Source organism: Lissotriton helveticus, chromosome 3_1 (assembly GCF_964261635.1).
Source record: "Lissotriton helveticus chromosome 3_1, aLisHel1.1, whole genome shotgun sequence".
NCBI lineage: Eukaryota > Metazoa > Chordata > Amphibia > Caudata > Salamandridae > Lissotriton > Lissotriton helveticus.
The window spans coordinates 699,199,857-699,223,807 of record NC_136061.1 but is presented as its reverse complement, the minus strand read 5'-3'; positions in this window follow the sequence as shown (position 1 = coordinate 699,223,807).

The following is a 23,951-nucleotide window of genomic DNA, read 5'->3' as shown; positions in this document are numbered from 1 at the left end:
GAGGCAACAACCTCGAAACACGTGTCCAGGGATGGCCAACGCAACTGATTTTTTCCTCAAGACCCAGGCAGAGGCGCACTCGCTGATGCTGACTTCAAGGACCACAACGCTTTGGGGCTACACGCTGGTAGGATAAGTAGTGAGCGACCCCTTGGACTTACTTTTACATTCAGGCTCCCTTGAGCCGGTGGGGCTGACGAGCCCAGGTTACGCTCCTACGTGCCACGAGCGGTACCAGGCCTGAAGATATTTTTGTCAGCCTACGCAGCACCCCTATATACATTCCTACTCCCTGCTGGCGAGAGGCAACAACCTCGAAACACGTGTCCAGGGATGGCCAACGCAACTGATTTTTTCCTCAAGACCCAGGCAGAGGCGCACTCGCTGATGCTGACTTCAAGGACCACAACGCTTTGGGGCTACACGCTGGTAGGATAAGTAGTGAGCGACCCCTTGGACTTACTTTTACATTCAGGCTCCCTTGAGCCGGTGGGGCTGACGAGCCCGGGTTACGCTCCTACGTGCCACGAGCGGTACCAGACCTGAAGATATGTTTGGCAGCCTACGCAGCACCCCTATATACATTCCTACTCCCTGCTGACGAGAGGCAACAACCTCGAAACACGTGTCCAGGGATGGCCAACGCAACTGATTTTTTCCTCAAGACCCAGGCAGAGGCGCACTCGCTGATGCTGACTTCAAGGACCACAACGCTTTGGGGCTACACGCTGGTAGGATAAGTAGTGAGCGACCCCTTGGACTTACTTTTACATTCAGGCTCCCTTGAGCCGGTGGGGCTGACGAGCCCGGGTTACGCTCCTACGTGCCACGAGCGGTACCAGACCTGAAGATATTTTTGGCAGCCTACGCAGCACCCCTACATACATTCCTACTCCCTGCTGACGAGAGGCAACAACCTCGAAACACGTGTCCAGGGATGGCCAACGCAACAGATTTTTTCCTCAAGACCCAGGCAGAGGCGCACTCGCTGATGCTGACTTCAAGGACCACAACGCTTTGGGGCTACACGCTGGTAGGATAAGTAGTGAGCGACCCCTTGGACTTACTTTTACATTCAGGCTCCCTTGAGCCGGTGGGGCTGACGAGCCCGGGTTACGCTCCTACGTGCCACGAGCGGTACCAGACCTGAAGATATTTTTGGCAGCCTACGCAGCACCCCTATATACATTCCTACTCCCTGCTGATGAGAGGCAACAACCTTGAAACACGTGTCCAGGGATGGCCAACGCAACTGATTTTTTCCTCAAGACCCAGGCAGAGGCGCACTCGCTGATGCTGACTTGAAGGACCACAACGCTTTGGGGCTACACGCTGGTAGGATAAGTAGTGAGCGACCCCTTGGACTTACTTTTACATTCAGGCTCCCTTGAGCCGGTGGGGCTGACGAGCCCGGGTTACGCTCCTACGTGCCACGAGCGGTACCAGACCTGAAGATATTTTTGGCAGCCTACGCAGCACCCCTATATACATTCCTACTCCCTGCTGACGAGAGGCAACAACCTCGAAACACGTGTCCAGGGATGGCCAACGCAACGGATTTTTTCCTCAAGACCCAGGCAGAGGCGCACTCGCTGATGCTGACTTCAAGGACCACAACGCTTTGGGGCTACACGCTGGTAGGATAAGTAGTGAGCGACCCCTTGGACTTACTTTTACATTCAGGCTCCCTTGAGCCGGTGGGGCTGACGAGCCCGGGTTACGCTCCTACGTGCCACGAGCGGTACCAGACCTGAAGATATTTTTGGCAGCCTACGCAGCACCCCTATATACATTCCTACTCCCTGCTGACGAGAGGCAACAACCTCGAAACACGTGTCCAGGGATGGCCAATGCAACTGATTTTTTCCTCAAGACCCAGGCAGAGGCGCACTCGCTGATGCTGACTTCAAGGACCACAACGCTTTGGGGCTACACGCTGGTAGGATAAGTAGTGAGCGACCCCTTGGACTTACTTTTACATTCAGGCTCCCTTGAGCCGGTGGGGCTGACGAGCCCGGGTTACGCTCCTACGTGCCACGAGCGGTACCAGACCTGAAGATATTTTTGGCAGCCTACGCAGCACCCCTATATACATTCCTACTCCCTGCTGACGAGAGGCAACAACCTCGAAACACGTGTCCAGGGATGGCCAACGCAACTGATTTTTTCCTCAAGACCCAGGCAGAGGCGCACTCGCTGATGCTGACTTCAAGGACCACAACGCTTTGGGGCTACACGCTGGTAGGATAAGTAGTGAGCGACCCCTTGGACTTACTTTTACATTCAGGCTCCCTTGAGCCGGTGGGGCTGACGAGCCCGGGTTATGCTCCTACGTGCCACGAGCGGTACCAGACCTGAAGATATTTTTGGCAGTCTACGCAGCACCCCTATATACATTCCTACTCCCTGCTGATGAGAGGCAACAACCTCGAAATGCGTGTCCAGGGATGGCCAACGCAACTGATTTTTTCCTCAAGACCCAGGCAGAGGCGCACTCGCTGATGCTGACTTCAAGGACCACAACGCTTTGGGGCTACACGCTGGTAGGATAAGTAGTGAGCGGCCCCTTGGACTTACCACAACTAATGCCACCACCACCAATACTATCACCACCAATACCACCACCACGACCACCAATAGCACCACCACCAATTCCATCACCACAAATACCAACAATACCATCACCACCAATACCAACACCACCACCAATACCATCACTACCAATACCACCAACACCAGCACTAGCACCAATACCAATACCACCACCAACACGAATACCAACACCACCAATACCACCACCATCAATACCATCACCACCACCAATACCGCCAACACCACTACCATCACCAATGCCACCACCACCAATACCATCACCACCACCATTACCACCAACACCACCACCATCAATACCACCACCACCAATACCACCTCCAATACTGCCACCACCAATACTACCACCACCACCAATACCTGCCACCAGCACCAATACCACCACCACAACCATCACCAATACCATCACCACCAATACCACCACCACCACCAATACCACCACCAATAACACCACCAACACCAATAGCTCCACCAACACCACCAATACCACTACCACTAATTACCATCAACACCAATACCACCACCACCACCAATCCCACCACCACCAATCTAATACCAGCGCCAATACCTATACCACCACCAATACCACCACCACCATTGCAACCAACACCAGTACCACCACCACCAATACCACCACCAATGCCACCACTAATACCACCACCACTACCACCACTAATACCACCACCACCAACAACAATATCACCACCAATACCACTACCAGCAATATCACCACCCCTAATACCACCACCATCAATAACACCACTACCACCAACACCAATACCACCACCACTAATACCACCAATACCAATACACCATTAATACCAATACCACCACCAATACCACCACCACCAACAGTGAAACCAATACATACACCACCACCAATACCACCTCTACCACCAATACCACCACCACCACCAAAACAGCATTTGCAGAGCCAATGGGTTCAAAAGGCGAGAACTATTGGCTTTGCCATTGCTTGTTAATTTTGGTAAACATTGTTATGTTTATTTAAAAGGTCCCTCGATTTTGGTCCTTGTTAGCATGCTTGCTGAACACACCCAGTGTTTCAAGGGCACATGGCAGAGTTCTGCCCTGATGACTAGGAGAACAACTGGCTTTCACTTCACAACAAAACACCTATTTGGAAATACTGCTCTCAGATTTCTTTAGTGACATGAGTGGGTGTTAAAACTGACTATTTGGCCAGTTTACTACTTGCTGGAATCATTACTGTCTGGTGATCCAGTACTTCGAGTAGGGTTATCACACCTTTGGGTTTCCCTCACTTAGAGATCAGTCTCCCATATCCTTTTTTATGAGGGGAGGTAGATATCTAAGGACACCTTACGAAGTTTGGTCACATATTCTGGTTTGGATTACTTCATTGGCTTGAGAGTTGTTAACCCTTTTAGGTATATATAGACCTTTTTTGCCCGCCTCCACTGTGAACCCATAGGAATCAATGTGACCGAAACTTCATTTGTGACAGGTGCCCCCCTTGCGGTGAACGATCATCCACCCTTTGCTTGTATTCAGCGTAACAGAAGATTTTTGCGGGACCAAATCTGCTTGCGACAAGCACCCCCTCCTAGGTGAACGACCATCCACCCTCTTGGTTGCATCCTGTGTAAATAGACAGGATTCTTGGGCCAAATTCTATCCTGTGCCAAATGTCCCCTTCACGATGGACGACCATCCACCCTCTTGCTCGCCACCATTGTAGGCAGATAAGATTTGATGGGACCGAAATTATGTTTGCGGCACTTGCCCCCCTCTCTTTGAATGACCAGTCCACCCTTCTGCCTTCATCCCGCGTAAACCGCTCAGAAATATTTAGGCCAAAACTTTGCTTATGACAAGAGCCCCCCTCACGGTGAACGACCATCCACCACCAGGGCCTGCACCCAAAGGCACCAGTAACTTTTATGGAAAGGGCCGACCCTGTCCATGCGCGTGGCCCCCTTCCCAGCGCAATCCCACTCCCCTCACCTGTACCTTAGTCAGTCAATAGCTCCCCTCCTTCGACTCATTCTGCTGCGAGGCCCCAAGTCATCACATCGACCTCATTGCCACCAGTATCTGCTTCCTTGCCCCATGTCCCCCTCCAAGCATCATCGTGTAAAGCCATACCCACCATATCCCAGCATACGTCTGTCTCCCACCTGAAACCTCGGATTGGGGCCACTCCTTATTTCACATAACACAGTGTCAAACGTCCAGACCAAAAAAAAAACAAATACATCCCCCAGATTCCTTCATCATTGTACAGCCCTTGTACAACTGGCTAGTTCGCCTCTTCTGACGGGCCATGCCCAGGAGAAAGGGGGCCACTCCCGCCAGGCGACCGCCTGGGGTCCTGATCCACTCTCAACTCCTGTAGTAGAAAAGAATAATTAGTCCTGCATGAAGTGTATCCTTCTTCCCTTAGCCCCGGTCGACAAGTGTCCAGTCGCCACGTCATCACAGAAACACCTTGTCGGACACCGCAGCCCTGAAACCTGCAGCCGCTCCCTCCCTCCCCCCCAGGGCCCTCCGTCTGTCAATGCTGCAACAGCCCCCATAACACCCAAACCGTGCGCCACCGTAGGCGGCCCCCCTGTGAAGCCTATAACGACCTGCATAACCGAAAACCCACCTTCCTCCTTCGGAAAACAACACCCCCAGTCCTATGCCTCCAATCATAAGCCAATAATCTTGTTGCCCGTGAAGACTGCCCTCCAACCGTAATCACTAAACCCACCCCCATTCCAGGCATCCAGACAAACCATCCTCACAAAGCGCCTCAAAGCACCAAAGTCGCCCTGCTTGAGAATCCGGTGCCCCGAGTATGTACCACAAGGCACGTCAGCCACAATGCCGGTCACCCATTCATCCACTGCTCAACATGGGCCACTGTAAACCCGCCTCCAGGGGGAAACTAATGCACTTCCAGCTTCTCTGTAACTCATGAGAATAGCACAGTGCCAGAGTCTTCCCGCCACTGCCCGGCACGCAGGTTCCCTGCACCACACACCACCCCAGTTCGTCACAGCATGTGTGCAGAGCGCCCTGATACCCACGGGTCCAGCCATCGCTATATAAAACTATACTTTAATAAATGAGGACAGCATATCAGTCAAAACCCGTCTCACCTATAGCGCAAACCTCAAGTCCTACCACTCTTATGCCAGTCTGCAGTATCCACAGCATTTGTGTCAGCCATCCATGTCTACGGCCCTCCGGGTGGGCCCCCATCGCAGCCACAGACACCCGCTCCAGCGTCCCTGGACCTATGCAAACCCCTCCCCTCCCAGAACAAATCCTGCATCAGCGCCGGACTCCCGGCTTTCTCCCTACGACATTGAGCGCCGTGGACCCATGGCCTCGAACAACAGAGATGGATTTCCTAGCCCCTTCAAACCCTGCATGTCAGAGGATTGTCTAATTCTCTACGGTGCAAGTCAACCCAGCCTGATGGCACCCAATATCATCATGCCCAGAACAGTGCGCACCCATAACTGTTTGTAGGGCAGTCGGCACCTCAGGCCCCCAAGCGCTCCTCTCGCTCTGAGAATGCCCCGGGACCCCTGGCAAAGAATTTCAACCACCCTGAATCAACAAACACCGTTACCTAACATTCCAATCCAGCAACCGGTGTGCTCCGTCAGTCCCCAGTCCAGTCCCATGCCTACCCATCACTTGACCCTAAACAGTATACCAGCAGCCTGCCGTAGCAGCACCTGCATCCCCTTTCATCCACCACCTCCCAATGCACCCCGGCCAACCAGCCTTAGACCCCTGTCCGTGCAGCTCCCCCATTTGCCCCCATCCATAGACCTGTACCTGTGAGTCCATCCAGGACCTCCTTCTCCTGTTCAGTCGCTGATGTTCCTGCTGTGGTCATCCCCCGCACTCCCCTATAACCGTACTTGTCTCATGGAGCAACACAAAACAAACTAATTACTGGAACCCCTCCCGGGCAACCCCACTCAACCGCCACCCCATTTGCACCGCATCTTGCACTCCACCAACCCACTCCCTATTCTCACGGCATTCCCCCACATCCATGGCCGCAACCTCTCACTCATCAGCAGATTTCCATGCTGCATGTCAACTGTCACACACTGTGGTCATAATTCCCAAAAATTTCCATATCGCCGCAATGTTTTAGCTGCGCGATCCCACGATGGAGGGGCAGGCCGCCACGGACCCCCCTACTGCTTCTGGCCAGCATCTGGAGGCCGTTGTGTGCCCCACTGGCATCCAGTCTGCCGGAACAATACCGGTCCTGGTTTCCCCCCCACCAGGTCGCTCAACCAGGTGAGGCCCGAGCACCACCGGCCTCGCGCTGTGCATGGCGGTCCCTCACCCCTACTCACAGTGCCCCAAACATCACCTGTGTCCCCGACCGCCTACCACGGCCCTCCCACGCAGCACCCCCAAAACAAGGCCCCTGCAATACCTAGCATAGTCACAGTCCGAAGGTGTCATTCGCCATAACTGGCATAAATCACTACTTCTACGTATCCACTGTATGCAGGAGAAGAGACTGCATTTAAGTCCCCTAGGCTCTCCCCTGCACAGACTCCCGACACGTGCTACTCCGTGCCTCCCCCCAAAGGGGTGCAGGCCCACGATAGGGGGCCCTTCCATTTCAAACATGTGCTATTCTGTAGTAGACATACAGCATCAATCCAACAATACTCTCAAAATACATACAAGATGCAGTTGTAGCTCAGGTCTGTCCTTTCTCAACGTTGGAGTCCTGGGATGAAGTTCCTACAGAAGCACAATACCAGAAATAGACAATTTAGTCATAGTAATACCACTAGTCTTGGTCATGCTAATAAAGCATTAATGTATTGTTTTGCTGAGGGAGCTTATGGCTTTGTGGGGGAGAGGAGGTGATTACAATCAGGATTGCAAAAACAACAGTTGATGGACAGAATGCAGAACAATGTCATACATTCACCCCAGTACAGAGATCTGGGCCTAAATCCATCGTTTTTTTGCTCACCATGCCATTCCAGTTTGAACTCAGCCATATGCAATTCAGTCTTGACCCTGTGCCCCATGGGAACAGTCCAGCCCGAACTGCCAAGCCAGGTCGTCCCTGGACAGGAAACAAGCATCCAAGAACCGGTTTCGTGCTTTCAGCTCTCATCAGCCTGGATAGCTTGATTCCAGTGGCATGGAGAGCACGGGACTCACATCTGAGCATACCCGTCCTACTCAGGGTGACAAATGCAAAAACAACAGTTAATGGACAGAATGCAGAACAATGTCATACATTCACCCCAGTACATAGATCTGGGCCTAAATCCATCGTTTTTTGCTCACCATGCCATTCCAGTTTGAACTCAGCCATATGCAAATCAGTCTTGACCCTGTGCCCCATGGGAACAGTCCAGCCCGAACTGCCAAGCCAGGTACTCCCTGGACAGGAAACAAGTATCCAAGATCGGTTTCAGGCTTTCAGCCCTCATCAGCCTGGATAGCTTGATTCCAGTGGCATGGAGAGCACGGGACTCACGTCTGAGCATACCCCTCCCACTGGAAGACATGGCTTGGCGGTTTGGGCTGGACTGTTCCCATGAGGCACAGGGTCAAGACTGATTTGCATATGGCCATGTCTGAACTGGGGTGGCGTGGTGAGCAAAATAACAATGGATTAAACCCAGATCTGTGACTGGGGGTGAAGGTTTTGCCATTGTGCAACATTCCGTCCATCATCGTGTGTGTTTTGCTGTTCACCCTATGTGGGAAGGGTATGCCTAGACGTGGGTCCCTTGCTTAATAAGCCACTGGAGTCAAGCTATCCTGGCTGAAGACGGCTGATAGCCAGAAACCGGTCCTAGGATGCTTGATTCCGGTCCAGGAAAGACATGGCTTGGCAGTTCGGGCTGGACTGTTCCCATGAGGCACAGGGTCAAGACTGATTTGCATATGGCCATGTCTAAACTGGGGTGGCGTGGTGAGCAAAATAACGATGGATTAAACCCAGATCTGTGACTGGGGGTGAATGTTTTGCATTGTGCAACATTCCGTCCATAATCTTGTGTGTTTTACAATCAAGAATGCAGCCTAAATCGCTCACATGTTCAATATTTTATTGAATATCTAAGCCAAAGCTGCTGTGGCCTTCGTTGGAACAGCTGGGTAAAATTGACGTAGGACGCTCTTGCTTTCGTGTGGGCTTGTTCAAACCTTTGTCATTTTTTTCTCTCAAATCTTTAAGAGAGAAATCTTTGGTGTCTTTATTTTTGCTTTTTTTATTTGAAGCTTTTGTGTAGCACATGCATGTCTGCCACCACACATGCTGCATAGGGCCTATGTTATTAAATGGTTGGAGATGACCTTTTTGTATAATGGGATTACGGTGCGATCCTCTAATAGCAGAAATGTTGGGTACAATATGTTGTTCAGGTTGGAGGATTCAGGCCATGGGGGCAGGGTGAGTTCCAAGTGTGATTTATTTTGATTTGAGAGCCTTCCGCGAATAAGTCAATTGTCTGGTTTTTATTTAAGATAGTCATGCTATGCGGGAATTCTCTTTGATTGGTTTTGGTATTTCATGTGCATTGACTAGCCTGTGCTGATAAATATATATGACACATTTTATTGTGATCTAACATGCCTTCTATGTTTCCTATTTGTATTGCGATGGTGGGTTCCATTGAATCAGATGTTTTGCCAAAATAATCTAATTGTACTCAATGCGCATTTCTCGCAAGAAATGCGAATGCATTGCGCATGTGCATGCGCAGTTTTCGCCGAGACAAAAAGGAAGAGGAGGAGGGCAGCCCAGGGATGCCGCAGTCCAGGTAAGTGTTTTTTCTTTACTTTTATGTAATTTATAATTAATTGTTAATGGGGGTGGAGGCGGGGGGTGGCCAACTCCACTCTGCCCCAGCGTGTGAGTAGATTTGCCTTATACGCAGAACACGGAGGAGGCAAATCTCCCGCACATTCCGCGGGTGGAGCGGAGGTCTCCGCCCGGGCTTACATTAAACTCGGAGTTAACAGAAGTGATAAAGAAGCATGCACTAGTATATTAGACTAAATCTGGGTTGAGCTCTGTTTTACGCACAGGATACTGAATCGGAGGGGTCCTAGTTACCTTTTTCTCTTGATTTATGCTTACACCCCTTCCAAAGATCTTAGATCTGGGGAAGCAGCTCTGGCAGTGATTCCTAGAGTACATCATATGCGACAGGGGGGTAGCTCCTTTAGTCTTTGTACGGCCAGCTGTGGAACTCAATGTCACTCAGCCTGCGACTTGAACCTTCAGAGGCAAGTTTCCTAAAAATCCTTAAGACTGGGCTCTTTGGGCAGAGTTAGAAGGAGCACACGGCCTAACTGTTTCTGTCTCTCTCTGACCATGATATGAGGCTACTGCTATTCGTGGGGACACTTTTTGGGAGTAACCAGGCACTCTACAAATTCTAAATAAAAGAAGTGTTCTCAGCAATGAATCATTTTTGACAGCTGCCACGAATTATATCAGGTGTATGGTGGCAAAGAAATAATCGGCGGTGCCCATACTACTTGATTTGCCTGTGGCATTTGATACCATCAGGCACTCTGTGCTAGTGACCCATCTAGTCCAGTTAGGGATTAAAAACAAAGCTTTACAGCCGTTGAAATCTTTTCTTTTTTTTTTTATGTTTGAAAGCTTTATTAGAGTAAAATCAGATAATACAATAAGGTGACATCAGCAACATATAAGAAAAAGGTTAAAGTGTGGGATAAATTAAACATAAGTAGCCAATATCACAATGAAAAGCAAAGCATTTTGAAGTATTTTACGGGGAGGAAAAGGGGGGGGAGGGGAGGGAGGTAAATAAAAGCATGTTAATAGCATAGAAAATGAATAAAAATAGAAAATACAATGAATGTCAGTCAAAAAGTACAGTAAATTACAGAATATTGAGCAACTACTTGAACTAAGAACTTGTAGCAAAAAGAAAACAAGTATAAAGCTAAAAAATCACAATCATAAACTACAGGCAAGAGTACATGTGTTCAAGGGGGTTTGAAATTATCCGAGGAAATTGGAGAGTATGCCTTTTTGGCAGATTGATCTAAATATAAAGTGAGAGGTAACCAGTAGAGTTCAACATTTCAGGAGGGTTTGCAGGAGGAGGCAAAGGCAACATCAAGTCTATGTGATTGACAAACTAGATTCCACCAACAATGTAGAGACAAAGTGTGCAAGGATTTCCAGTTAGAAACAATGTGCTGCAGTGCAAGGGCTAACATAAGATCAAAAAGACCGTGAGAATGTGGAGGGAGTTCCAAATCGTCTGAAAGGCTACCTAGAAACACAAAAGAGGTGGAAAAATGAATAGAGATGTTGAAAATACAGGAAAGGCGAGAGCATATCTGAGTCCAAAAAATGCGAACTGAAGGACAGAGGAAGAAGAGGTGTAGAAGATCTGCATTGGGAGCATTACAGGTCCAACAATAAGGTATATAATTGGACTGAAAGCGAGAAATAGAAAGAGGAGAAAGGTAGAGTCTGTGGTAGAAGAAAAATAGGGATTGAGTAAGAGAGGCATTCCGGGAAATCTTCAAAGATCTGGCCCATATTTTGTCCCAAAGAGAAGTTGACCATGAAGAACCCAAATCCTTCTCCCAAGACAATTCCAATTTCGATTTGAAACGGTCCGGATCGGGGGCTGAGAAATATCGATAAATAAGGGAAGCTTTAGGAACAGTAGAGAGGACAGTAAGTAGAGAGGGAGACGAGGCTGGTAGGCTGTCAGAAGGAAGAGAATAATAACAATCTAGAATGGTTTCCATAAGGATGAGGAATTTCTTTGCAAAAGAAGGAGGGCAGTGGAATTGAGATTGGAATTTAGGAAACGAGCAGGGGGATGAGCCATCAAAGAGATGACGTACCCAGATGATACCTTTCGCTCTCCATGAGGGCCATGCAATAGGTCTGTTATGTATTAATATGAGTGAATTGTACCATATAGGTAATAGTAGGAAGGATTCCTGAGAGACCAAGGTAGAGGAAACTAAAGGCCGTAGAAGAGAAGAGGTATGTTTGAATAAAAGGGGGTTAAGACATGGGGCTTTAGAAGTGAAGCGGATTACCTCTTGTAAAGAGTAAGGAAGTAATAACTCCTGTTCGACAGAAAGCCAGAGGGGAGAAAAAGGGGAGGTTTCCTGAGATAGCCAGCGGGAAGCTTGTCGAAGTGAGAAGGACTTGTGGTAAAGGCGAAAGTCTGGAAAGTTGGTTCCACCATTAAGTTTAGATTTACGAAGGTGTAAGAGAGATATACGAGCCTTTTTCTGTTTCCAGAGAAATTTGGACAAAACAGAATCAATGCGGCGAAAATATGAATTCGGGATACGAATTGGAAGCATGGATAATAAGTAGATCAAAATCGGGGCAATCATCATCCTGATGGAATCAAGACGACCCCACCAGGAAAGAAATAGAGGATTCCAAGAAGAGAGTAATGAGTCTATTCTAGAGATGACCGCGTTCATGTTAAGTTGAATAGAAGAGGAAATAGAATTAGAGAAAAGAACACCAAGATATTTAATTTTCTTAGAGTTCCAAGCAAAGCCTGTAGATGTGAAGAAGTGGGGAAGGCAAAATTTGGTTAAAGGAAGAATTTCTGTTTTGTCAGAATTTATTTTATAACCTGAAACCAAAGAGAATTTTTCAAATTCACTTAATAAAGAGGGAACAGAAGTGACCGGGTCAGAAATAAATAAAAGGATATCGTCAGCATATGCAGATAATTTAAGATGATGATCACCATACGGGAATCCAGAAATGGAGGGATTGTTACGTATGGAAGTAAGGAAGGGTTCAAGCGCCAAAATAAATAAAAGAGGTGACAAAGGACAGCCCTGACGTACTCCACGTTGAAGCGTGAATGGGGAAGTGAGTTGACCATTGACGAGAACAGAGGCCTGGGGCATAGAATATATCAAAGAGATATAAGATATAAATTTAGGGCTGAAGCCATGCCATTTTAAGGAAGCCATGAGAAAGGACCAGTCAACCCGATCAAAGGCTTTCTCAGCATCTACGGAAATGGCTGCAATGGGAATTGATAGTGAGGGGGCTTTACTTAAAACATTAAGGAAGAGTCTGGAGTTATCCGAAGTAAGGCGGCCCTTAACAAAACCACATTGCTCTTTTCCTATGAGATGTGGTAGGAGCGGGTCAAGGCGAAGAGCTAATAATTTTGCAAAAATCTTATAGTCCACATTAACTAAAGATATAGGTCGATAATTTTTACAAAACTTAGGGTCTCTACCGTCTTTAGGGATAAGGCATATGGTAGCATCCTGAAATGAGCCTTGGGCCGAACCAGTAGAACAAAAAGACTGAAAAAGAAATAGAAGTTTAGGTAAAAGGAGATCTGAAAAATGTAGGTAAAATTCAACTGGAAAGCCGTCAGGTCCTGGAGTCTTGCCTTTAGTGAGAGAGGATAAAGCAGTGGACAACTCTGAAATAGTGAGATCACTATCAACAGCCGAAAAATTAAGATGGGAGGTATCTGGCTGAGGCAAGTTATCAAAATAAGATTGAATAAGCTCTGGGGTGGGGGGGTGCTCAGGAGTGTATAAAGATTCATAAAAAGAATGAAATTGTTCCAAAATTTCTGCATCTGTATGAAGAAGAATATTAGAGGGGGAGTAGATAGAATCAATATTAGTTCGTTCTTTACGTGATTTTAGATAGTTAGCCAATAATTTACCTGATTTATTTCGACCTCCATAGTATCGTGCGCTGCTCCGGAGGAGAAAAGAGGAGGCTGAATCTGTAGTAAGCTTGTTAAAAGCAATCTTAGCCTTAAGAAGTTCAGGAGACATATGTTTAGTAGAGGAAGTATAAAATTGATGTTCTAGCGATTTAATGTGCGCAAGGGTAACTTTACGCTGTTGAAGGAATTTTTTCTTCTTTTTAGAGACAAAATCAATAATAAAACCTCGGGCAGTGGCCTTAAAGGAATCCCAAAGAATATGAGGAGGGGTATCAGGTGTAGAGTTAAGTTGAAAAAATTCAGAAGCGAAAGAACGAAAAGAGGAGGAAAAAAGAGGATCAGTGAGAAGAGAAGGGTTAAAACGCCAACGAGAAGATTTAGGAGTAGGAGGAAGAAGATCAAAAACAGTAATAATAGGAGCATGGTCAGAGATAACAATAGGTTCAATAGAAGAGGTTATAAGGTGTTGAGAAAGAGATGGAGATAGAAAAATGTAGTCCAAACGAGGGAAAGAAGCATGAGGAGGAGAGAAAAAGGAAAAATCCATAACATCCGGGTGAGTGAGTCTCCAGGAGTCCACAAGATGAATTTGAGTGATAGTGTCAAGAAATTGTTTATGTGGTTTGTGAGGGGAAAAACGAACAGAAGATTTACGGTCTAAAAAGGGGTCAATGATCTGGTTACAGTCTCCACCTAGTAGAAAAGAATCATCCTTATATTGAACACATTTTGCTGTAATGGAGGGCCAAAAAGAGGAGTCAAAACATGTAGGACCGTAAACATTGAACACGGTAATTGGGATAGCATTAATGAGTAGTTTAGCCAAAATCCAACGCCCCTCATCGTCTTTTTCTTCTAGTAATACTTTACACTGAAGGCGTTTATGAATCAAAATAGCCACCCCGTTCTTTTTTTGAGAAGCAGGAGAGAATAAAACAGTTCCAACCCACAATCGCTTGAGTTTTAAGGATTCAATGTCTGAGAGATGGGTTTCTTGAATAAGAACAATATCTGGATTGTAAGAAGATAGGTGTGAGAGTACTCTTTGCCGTTTGATAGGATGATTAAATCCTTTCACATTCCATGAAACAACTTTGAAGGTGAAAGAGTAGTAAATTGATCAAAATTGAAAACTGCATAAACATACTGTACATTTAGTAATTCAAACTGTAAAGAGATAATAACCATAAAGATCATCAAAAAGGTAGAAGGAAGAATAGGTAGAGAATGAAAAAGAAAAAGAAAAGGGGAAAGGGAGAGGGACAGGAAGGGGGAGAGAAGATCAGTAAAGGAAGGAGAAGGGAGAAAAGAGAGAAGGCATAGAAGACAGTACAAATCCAAAAGGATGACTGTATTGAACATACCTGGAGGGGGGAGTACACACAGGGGGAAGGTGGGAAGGTGGTGATGCGCTACAAGACGGACGAACCAGGATCAGGAGCAGAGCCACACCGAGACCGCACAAAAAGGAACACAGGATGGAACAAAATGGTGAAGGGAACGTCCGAAATATATTCGTCTGGGGAAAAAGGAAAAATTGTTAACATACGGAACATGTGACATAAAATATAGATCCAGAAGTTAGAAAGAGACAATAGGTAGATAGAAGAGACGCAAGAGAGAGACATTCATAGAGAAGATAAGGAAGATGAGAAGGTTAAGAGTGAGATAAGGAACGTAGAGAAGTACATGAATTCAGAGAAAGATTACTAAAAAACAAGACATGAAGACAACAAAAGCCAAAGTTCAGCCACTGTTCGAAGCAGAGGAGGAGGCGTCCATCCCTTCTTCATTCTGTAAAAGGAGAAAATTCCGCAGTTCACCAGGTTCCTGAAATGACCAAGTCTTATTGCGATAGGTGACTCTGAGAGTACAAGGGTGAAACAGGCCATATCTTGCTCCCATAGAGCGTAGAGAAGGACGCATAGCCAGAAATTCTTTACGTCTGGAGGCCGTGACATTAGAAACATCTTGAGAGAAGTACACTCGTTGACCTTGCCAAGACACTTGTTTTTTGTTCCTTGCTGCTGAAAGAATCAAAAGGAGATCTGTATACTTCAAAAAGAGGATGATGACTCCACGAGGTTTGGAAGAAGAATCTGTTCTTGCACCTAATCTATGGGCTCTCTGTATACTGATGGAAGTAGAAGGGGGCAAGTCCAAAAGTTTCGGTAGGAAGGTGGTAAAGAAAGCCACTGGATTGTCACCCTCAAGATTTTCCGGCAGATTATAAATACGGAGGTTGTTTCTCCTATTTCGATTTTCCAAATCTTCTGTATGCTTTTGTAGGGAAAGGACAGTCTTTTCTAAGGCCCCAATACGTTGCGTGTTGGATTGGAGCTCAGGGATATGAAGCTCAACTGTAGAAATTCGGGCATCCATAGATTCCCACTTGTCCTTCAAAAGCTGCATGTCAGTACTCGTCTTTTCAATAAAGGGACGCATGGCTCGCAGTTCCTCCAAAATCTGATCAATAGACGAGGTCGGAGGGCTATCCTCTGGTGTAGGAGAATGTTGTTTAAAGCGCTTGCCTGAAGTAGCCGGCGGAGAGGGCTTACCAGTAGATGAGTGAGCCAAAGATGATTTGTGAGACGACATGTTGGCAGAGCAAGTCGACTTAGATGTACCAGATGAAGACCCCACCAAAGTGTTCACAGAGGGGGTAAAGATAAATTGAGGTTTACGTATCTTCAGCATATAAGTGTTGTCGTTTTTTGTTTCGTTTTTACGCCAGGAAGCAATCACAAATCTCTGATCTGCACACCGCTGCTGCGGAGTGATTAGAAAAGAAGCACTAGTGAAGCGGAAAGCTGGATGGCGTAATGCAGAGCAATGTGAACTGCGCAATCCGCGGAAGCTGCCAGGATGGAACTAACAATTCTGAGGAATCTGAGAAAAAACGTCTTTGGTAGGAGGTGAGAACTTTAACAGCCTAAAGTAGCATCAGGAATGAGAGAAACTATGGCATCCAACGGACAGGCTGTGGCGTACAGTAATGAAATCCTCGTAAGTGAATAGAGCAGGGTAACAGCAGCTGTGCCTGTCAGCGATGTGATGAGGTGACAGGCTGAATTGAGGAAAAGGATACGGTGAGTATTTTATTCCACATATTGCAGTCTGACAACACAAAGAAGGTAGGCCAAACTATTCGTGCAAAGAGTAGATAATAGCACTGAAGACGAACTGCAAACCTAGAACAAACAGTATAAACAGCAGAGTGGAAACGCTGGTAAAGCTCGTGAAGCCATGACGTATCGTAGTTAGTTATAATTCTGATAACCAGTAGGTGGCGATATAGGCTCAGACTATGATGAGAGGAGAGGAAGTCTACATCTGGGCAGAGTTTCCGATTGAAACAAGATAGTTAAAACGTACAGCAGATAGGTAACATCTAAGTTTGACAATTCACTTGCACATCCTGTGACTCATACGGATACATTGAAAATATACAGCAAATGACCAAAGGATGATGAGGTATACTTCAACTTTCTCGTGTTGAGGTGAACATGAATTGCAGCATGGGAAGAACCGCTCCGTTAATTGCACAGATGCGCTGTGTTGTTGAACCGCGCTGTAGATGAAAGGCGCTTACCTATAATGAAGTGAGCTTCACACCACAGCAAGCACAGTGTGAAAAAGCGGGTACAATGAGGCGCGCCAATGACAAGCGCTCCGCAGCTGAGGCAGTGAGTCTGCAATGCTGGTGGGGACGGTGGTCAGGAGACAGTCACCACAGGAAAGCGCACAACATGAGGGAGAAACATGTGGCGAGTCGAAGTGCCGGTCGTAGAGAGCAAAGGAGGATATGAGGTGGTAGTCTTCAGATGAGAAGTATAGACAGTCTTGAAACTTGAGGAATGGAGCAGGGACCGCGGCTCGCAGTCAGCCGTGGTAATCACAAAATGGCGGACACATGACAGAAAGGGAGAGCGACCTGAGGTAAAATAGGGGCATAAAGAAGTAGTATGCGCCCAAGCGCTCCCCTTTCAAGACCAAAATTGCAAGAGTGACCGCTGGTGGGAGGCCGGTAAGTCAAGACGCTGAGGGGGAACCAGTCCGCAAGAGAACCTCCGGCACTGAGGCAGGTCCCAAAATGGCGAATCCCGGCAGCTGGAGAGTTAAAAAGACTGATAACTCATGAATGCAGGTAAATAAAAGCAGGGGAAACACACCTCATGCTGGCGGCATGTTCCGGTTCCAAAATCCGGCGTTTTAGTCGAAGTCCGGTTTCCTTCACATCAGGAAAAGCAGAAGAAGATGTCCCGGTGCGGAGGAGCTCCTCACCTAGCCGTCCATCCCGCACGGCGTCCAAGCCACGCCCCCGTTGAAATCTTTTCTAACATGAGGTTTCTAGATGGTAATCTGTAACCCGTTTTTTCCAACCCCTTTTCCCTGGCATGCGGGGTGTCACAAGGATCCTCATTAAGCCCTACTTTATTAAATTTATAGGTATCTGCATTAGCCACTTTAATTAGATCCTTCGGATTATCAGTATACCCGTATGTAGACGATGCACAAATAGTCGTCCAGATTTCAGTGAATGTTCAGACAATCACCAAGAACTTTCAAAAACTGTATGTGAGCAGTTAGTGACTGGATGATGAGAAAATGTTTCAAACTAAACATGGAGAAGATAGAGGTTATCATTTTTCCTAGCCAAACTAATCTGTGGTCTACTGCCTTGTGGCCTGAGCAACTGGGTACCATCCCAAGCCCATTTAAAACAGATAGGAATCTGGGGTTGAATTTTGATAACTTACTGACATTCACTAAACAAGTAATTTCTGTCATATCAGCTTGCATCCTCATTTTAAGAATGCTCAGGAAAATGTTACCATACATCCCATTAAAGTCTCGTTAGTCAATTGGGTCTGACTTAATTTTGTCAAGGTTGGATTTCTGTAATGTCCTTTATCTAGGCATTAATACAAATCTAAAGAGGCTACAAGGAAGAGATCCATATTTAAATCTCTCTGCATAGCACATAAAGCTCTATATTGGGTTTGATCCCAAATATCTGGAGAAAAAATTCAAAAGATATGTACCTAAAAGGGTATTGAGATTAGCTTCTACGAAAAATGAGACAGTGCAGATGGTGAGGAGATATCAATGGGTTGGAAGATTCTTTAGGCATTTAACTGATAGATTCTGGAATGCTTTACCCAGAGATGTACAGGGCATTGATGACAACTTATTCATTAGGAAACAACTGAAAATGAGGTTGTTTCAACTGAGGGCCTAATCTTTTTTTCTGTAATTAGGTGGGAAGATTATATTTTGTGGTAATGTCAAAACACCTATGGCACTTTATAAATTGCATTCTTATTACTATTATTAATATATGCAAAACAGAAAGCAAGTAACTCTGGGTAGTTCCCAAGTTTGTGCAGATAGCAGCTCCTTTATATGGAGCATGCTACATCACCAGTAACACCCTGAATCTGCTCACCTCAAATGTCTGTTTTTCTAGAAACGCTTTAAGCACAGTATTATCATAGTGACCTCCCCGCTATCTTACCCACCCACGGTCGCCACAGGGTAGTTGTAGTTAGCATCACGTTTCCATAGGAAATAGATTGTTATATTTGCTAACAACTTTGCCAAGATTTGAGAAATCCTAACAAAACTTTCCATAAAAGTCTCATCCCTCTGAGCTTCCATCTGGAAAGGAATGAGGTGCTCCATCAAGCAAGGGCTGAGAAAAAGGGGGGTTCTACAACACGTTTTCCCCATGCAATTTACCATATAAAAAATGAACAGCAATAGTGAAAAACAGCTGAATGTAATTTCACCACACTTGGCAGATATCTACATCTTGATCCAAAAAGTGTGCTTTTTAAGATGTGGTGTAAATCCATTTAGTAGTTTTTGAGAAATGAACGTTTACATTGAGAATATATTACATTCGGCGGAGGATCTATGGATCCAGCAGGTCAAAAGATAACATAACCATCAGTCCTGAAAAAAGTAAGTGAAAAAACATACTTTGTCCCCTAGGCCCGGATGTCGGGGAACATCCTTTACGACGCGGATGTTACCCCGCGCTACCATTACGACGCGTCTCTTACAACGCAAGTCGTAACCACGACTTGCGCTGGAGGGCGCTCAAGGACAAGGAATAGTTAATTTACTATTCCAACACCTTCCCTACTATCAACAGGGACTGGTGTTGGAATAGTAAATTAAACTATTCCTAAGTCCGCACCCTACAGCGTAAGTCGTGGTAACGACTTGCGTTGTAAAACACGCGTTGTAACGGTACGCGTGGTAATAGCCCGCGTCGTACCGTCATACATCCCACATATCACCGTGCAGAAAGGGAAACAAAAATTATCTCACAAGGCACACACATACAACAAGGAAAGCACAAGCACGGAAAATGTTAACTGGAAATATATCAAATAATATACTAAGGCACGTTATGGGCAGGCCACCATTAGAGATGACATTGAAATTAATGTTAGAGAGCACAGCCATCCCTTAATTGTAACAGAGACAGGAGCCATGTTCTCCAAGACCTAAGAGAAGCAAGCACTAGCTCTCAAGAATCTAGGGGCCCGATGTAGGTAGCCCTTTACCGATCGGAATCGGCCGAAAATACCGATTTTCGGCCGTTTCCGATCGGTAAAGGGCTATCGAGATGTAGGGGCACATTTTCGGTAATTTTACCGAATCGTTATCATTTCCGAATCGGTAAAGTTACCCAATCGGTAATATTTACCGATTCGGTAATGATGACGATTCGGTAGAACTACCGAAAATGCAATGTAGGTAGCCAATGTTCCATCAGCACATGGCCTACAGAATCGGTATTTTACCATGGAATACAAATCCATGGTAAAAAACCGATTCCTGTGTACATGCACATCTGTGCATGTACACATGTGCCATGTGACAGACAGACGTGCCCTTAGGGCATGTCTGTGTGCCACATTGCACACATGCCCGTTTTGGGGGTGCTAGAGGGTGTCAAAGTGACACCCCCTGCACCCTTGTGAATTCTTTAATTACCGATTCGGTAAATACCGAATCGGTAATGCCTAATCATTCCTATGGGCTTCAAAGCCCATAGGAATGAATGGGCATTACCGATTCGGTATTTACCGAATCGGTAATTAAAGAATTGTTAAGGATTCGGTAACGAATCCAGATGTTGGGACCTACATCCCATTTACCGATTTTTGAATACCGATTCGGTAGGATTCGGTATTTCAAAATCGGTAAATGGGATTTACCTACATCGGGCCCTAGGTGCGGTATTTAAAAAAATACTATCCCAAGTACATGAACACATAACAGGCCAACTGCCACCAATCCCCAGTCTAAAAAGACTGATAACATGCACTAGGAAAAGCAACTATCCAAATGTATGCTGCCCCTAGAAACACAAAAACATAAAACCTAACCATTGCATATCAAGAACCCTTACTCCTACATGACAATGACAACAATAACAGGAAAATAATCATTTAAGTCACACAGAACAATTTACTCAGACTCACACAATGTACAACATGTATAATGGATAGCTCCTTTAAAGTTTGCCCTCCACCGTTCACACAAATATATACCATACACAGAGAATATTAGCCTAGTAACATACCCCTGATGCATGCACTGTTACCTAACAAACAAAGTTCAACATACAGTGAACTTTTAAATGAGATTAAAATTCAAACTAACAATTATTATCCTCAGAAAATAATTACAGATTTTGAAAAAGAAATTATATAATTAATACTAAAAGTGAACACACACACAGTCATACAAGGCTGCTATTATCACTTTAATCAAAGCATTTGTAAAGCTTGATGGCTGCCTTTTGATTTGGCTGTGCCCCTGCTCAGTCTCCTCTCTGTGAGACTGCCTAACCCACCTGGCTCGGCCAACTTTATCCAGGACCTTTGATGGTATGAGCTGTGGTGGAGCAAGCCTGGTTTTCTGGCTCTTTTGGAGAATACTCTGCTCAGTGTATGGGCTCAGGGCTGCCTCCACTTGCTTCTTTTTCTTCATGGAGGCATGCTAGTTCTGGTGCACACTTGGTTTGGGGAATGAGCAGGATGCAGCAGCAAGGCTGCCATAAGTGGCGAAAGAAGGAGTAAAATTCCAGGTGGCTGTTAGTGCTATTGTTTGAGCCCAAAATTTGGGATGGCAATTTGATAACCAGTGAAGACCAAAACACTTACAACAAAAGCCTACTATTTTTGGCGTTTCCTTCATTTTAGGCCAATTGTTCTTGGCTGCTGTAGTAGAATGGAGCTATAACAAATTTCCTTCCAAATATAAACATCAACCTTCAGTAACTTAATGTTCAGTCAATAATGAGAGGTTTGAAACAGTTTTTAAGGCTTTATTTCTCATTAAGAGAGTAGTATTGATTTTGACGTTTTTATTCAGGTTAGTCAATTTACATGAATATCAAGAAGAGGTTTAGTAAGAATCTGCATAAAATAGACCGCTTGTTTCATAAATGAAATAGTCCCTATCTTAGTCGCAATCAATCAGTTGATCATGGTTTATAAAACTCAACTACTCACCCGTGAGGGTTTGAAGACGCTGAAGGGGGGATGTTTATCTGTCTGTGCGATGGGGTTCAGTTGAAGAGCCAGGTCTTGAGATCCTTCCTAAATTTGGTCAGCGACAGGGCTTTGCTGAGGTGGAGAGGCAGGCTGTTCCAGGTCTTAGCGGCGAGGTAGGAGAAACATCTTCCTCCGGTCCTGGTATTGAAGATCCGTGGGATGGTGGCCAGGGCCTGTTGGGCAGAAAGGAGGCGTCTGGTGTGTATGTGGAATGTGAGGTGGTGATTCAGATATGCTAGTCCAGCGTCATGGAGGGATTTGTAGACATGTGTGAGGAGCTTGAAAGGGACTCTTTTGTTGACAGTGGAGTTCTCGCAGGTGTTCGGTGATGTGGTTGCGGCGGGGGATGCTGAGGAACAATCTGCCTGGAGTGTTTTGAACATTCTGTAGTTTCCTGATGAGGAGTTTCTGGATGGCACCGGTGTAGAGTGCATTGCGTAGTCGAGTCTGCTGCTGATGAGTGTGTGGGTGACCATCTTCCTGGAATCAGTGGGGATCTATCTGAAGGTCTTCTGAAGTTTAAGAGTCCTAACCAAAATAAGAACCTATGAACAGTTCTCTTTGAAAGGAGCAAGATTCTTGAGCATTTAGTTAGTTAAAGAATGAACTCGCCATACAGAGTAGTTCCGGAAAGTCAACCAAATTCCCTAACAACTTGCAGTGGCCACTCTTGATTTAAATTAAAGATAAGAAATCACAGCAGTAGCTATGATCAGCTGTAAGAGCGCCAAAAGATCAGGATACTAGGAAATCGCTGTTAGCAGTAGCACACAGCAATCGGGACAAGAATTGAAGAAGTAATGCATAAAGCATCAAGTAAAAGGTGGCATGGGAAAGGAAAGTCAAATGAATGTTCTCTAATTAGGAACATGTGTATATGAAAACATAAAACATTTGCAACATCCATCATGGTTCATCCAATGGAAATGGGTCTTCCGATGGTCTGTCTTCTCTCCTCTCATTTCTCATGGTAAAAATTCCCACCGGTGAGCGGTTATCTACAAGTTTCTAATATGTCTTGCTCTAGATAGATGAGGAAAGGTTCTCATGAGAACCTTTGCAGGCCTATTCTGTTGGCTGTTGGCAGTATCCCATTGTGTGGACAAAGGGATAGTCTAAAGGAATTAAACATTTATATCAATAAGTCTTGATGAGACCATGCAAACAAATATCTTCAATAAGTTCAACATTGCTAATGCTGTATTCATAACAGAATACATTGTTTAGTGAAATGAGGAAATCATATGATGTGAGGAAGCAAAGAAATCATTTTTTCTTTGAACAGCACTTTTTAAAATCAACGATTTTACTGTTAGAGGATTAGGTCAGAATTTTCTGAAAGGCATTTTATTTTTAATGTCAAGTGTAGTCGACAAAATATTTTTCAGGGCTAGTCATAATAGCACATTAGGTATGAGAGCCTACTACTTGTTTGAGCTGTATGTTTATTTCTTAGAGTTCAAAAAGTGTCTTCTCCTATGGTTATAGCTACATATTTATTTATCACATTTTAAAGAATCATTTTCAACACATTTCTGAAGTCAGGAACATTTTCTTCATTGTTAACCAAAGCACATTTTATGAAAAATCTAGACTTTAATAGTCCCTCCCTTCTGATGAGTTTTAAATCATCCCTCAAAGAGGTTTCACATGCAAATTTGTTTCAGAATGCACTTTTGTCATCAGTGGAGTCCTGTTGTTTTCTGTTTATCCCCCTAAACTTTTTAGATTTCATGTAGTCATTTATTTATTTATTTATGTTAAATGGCTAGACCCAGGGTTATCAGAGCCCTTTACAGGAATGTGAGGCGTTACTTGGTCAAAACAAGAGCCAATATAACAAAGAAAGCAGATAAATGCAAAAGCTATTTACAAAACAGCTGTATTAACCAAACGTGGGTAGTGAGAACTTAAGCTAGGGTGGAGGGGTGAGGGTGAAAGAGAAGAGATAAGGAGGGGGACAAAGAGAGTAGTAGTGAGGGGAGTAGTAAGTCAGTGGGAGGCCATGCGTAGGGTTAGATGTCAAATGTAGATATAGAGAGCTGTG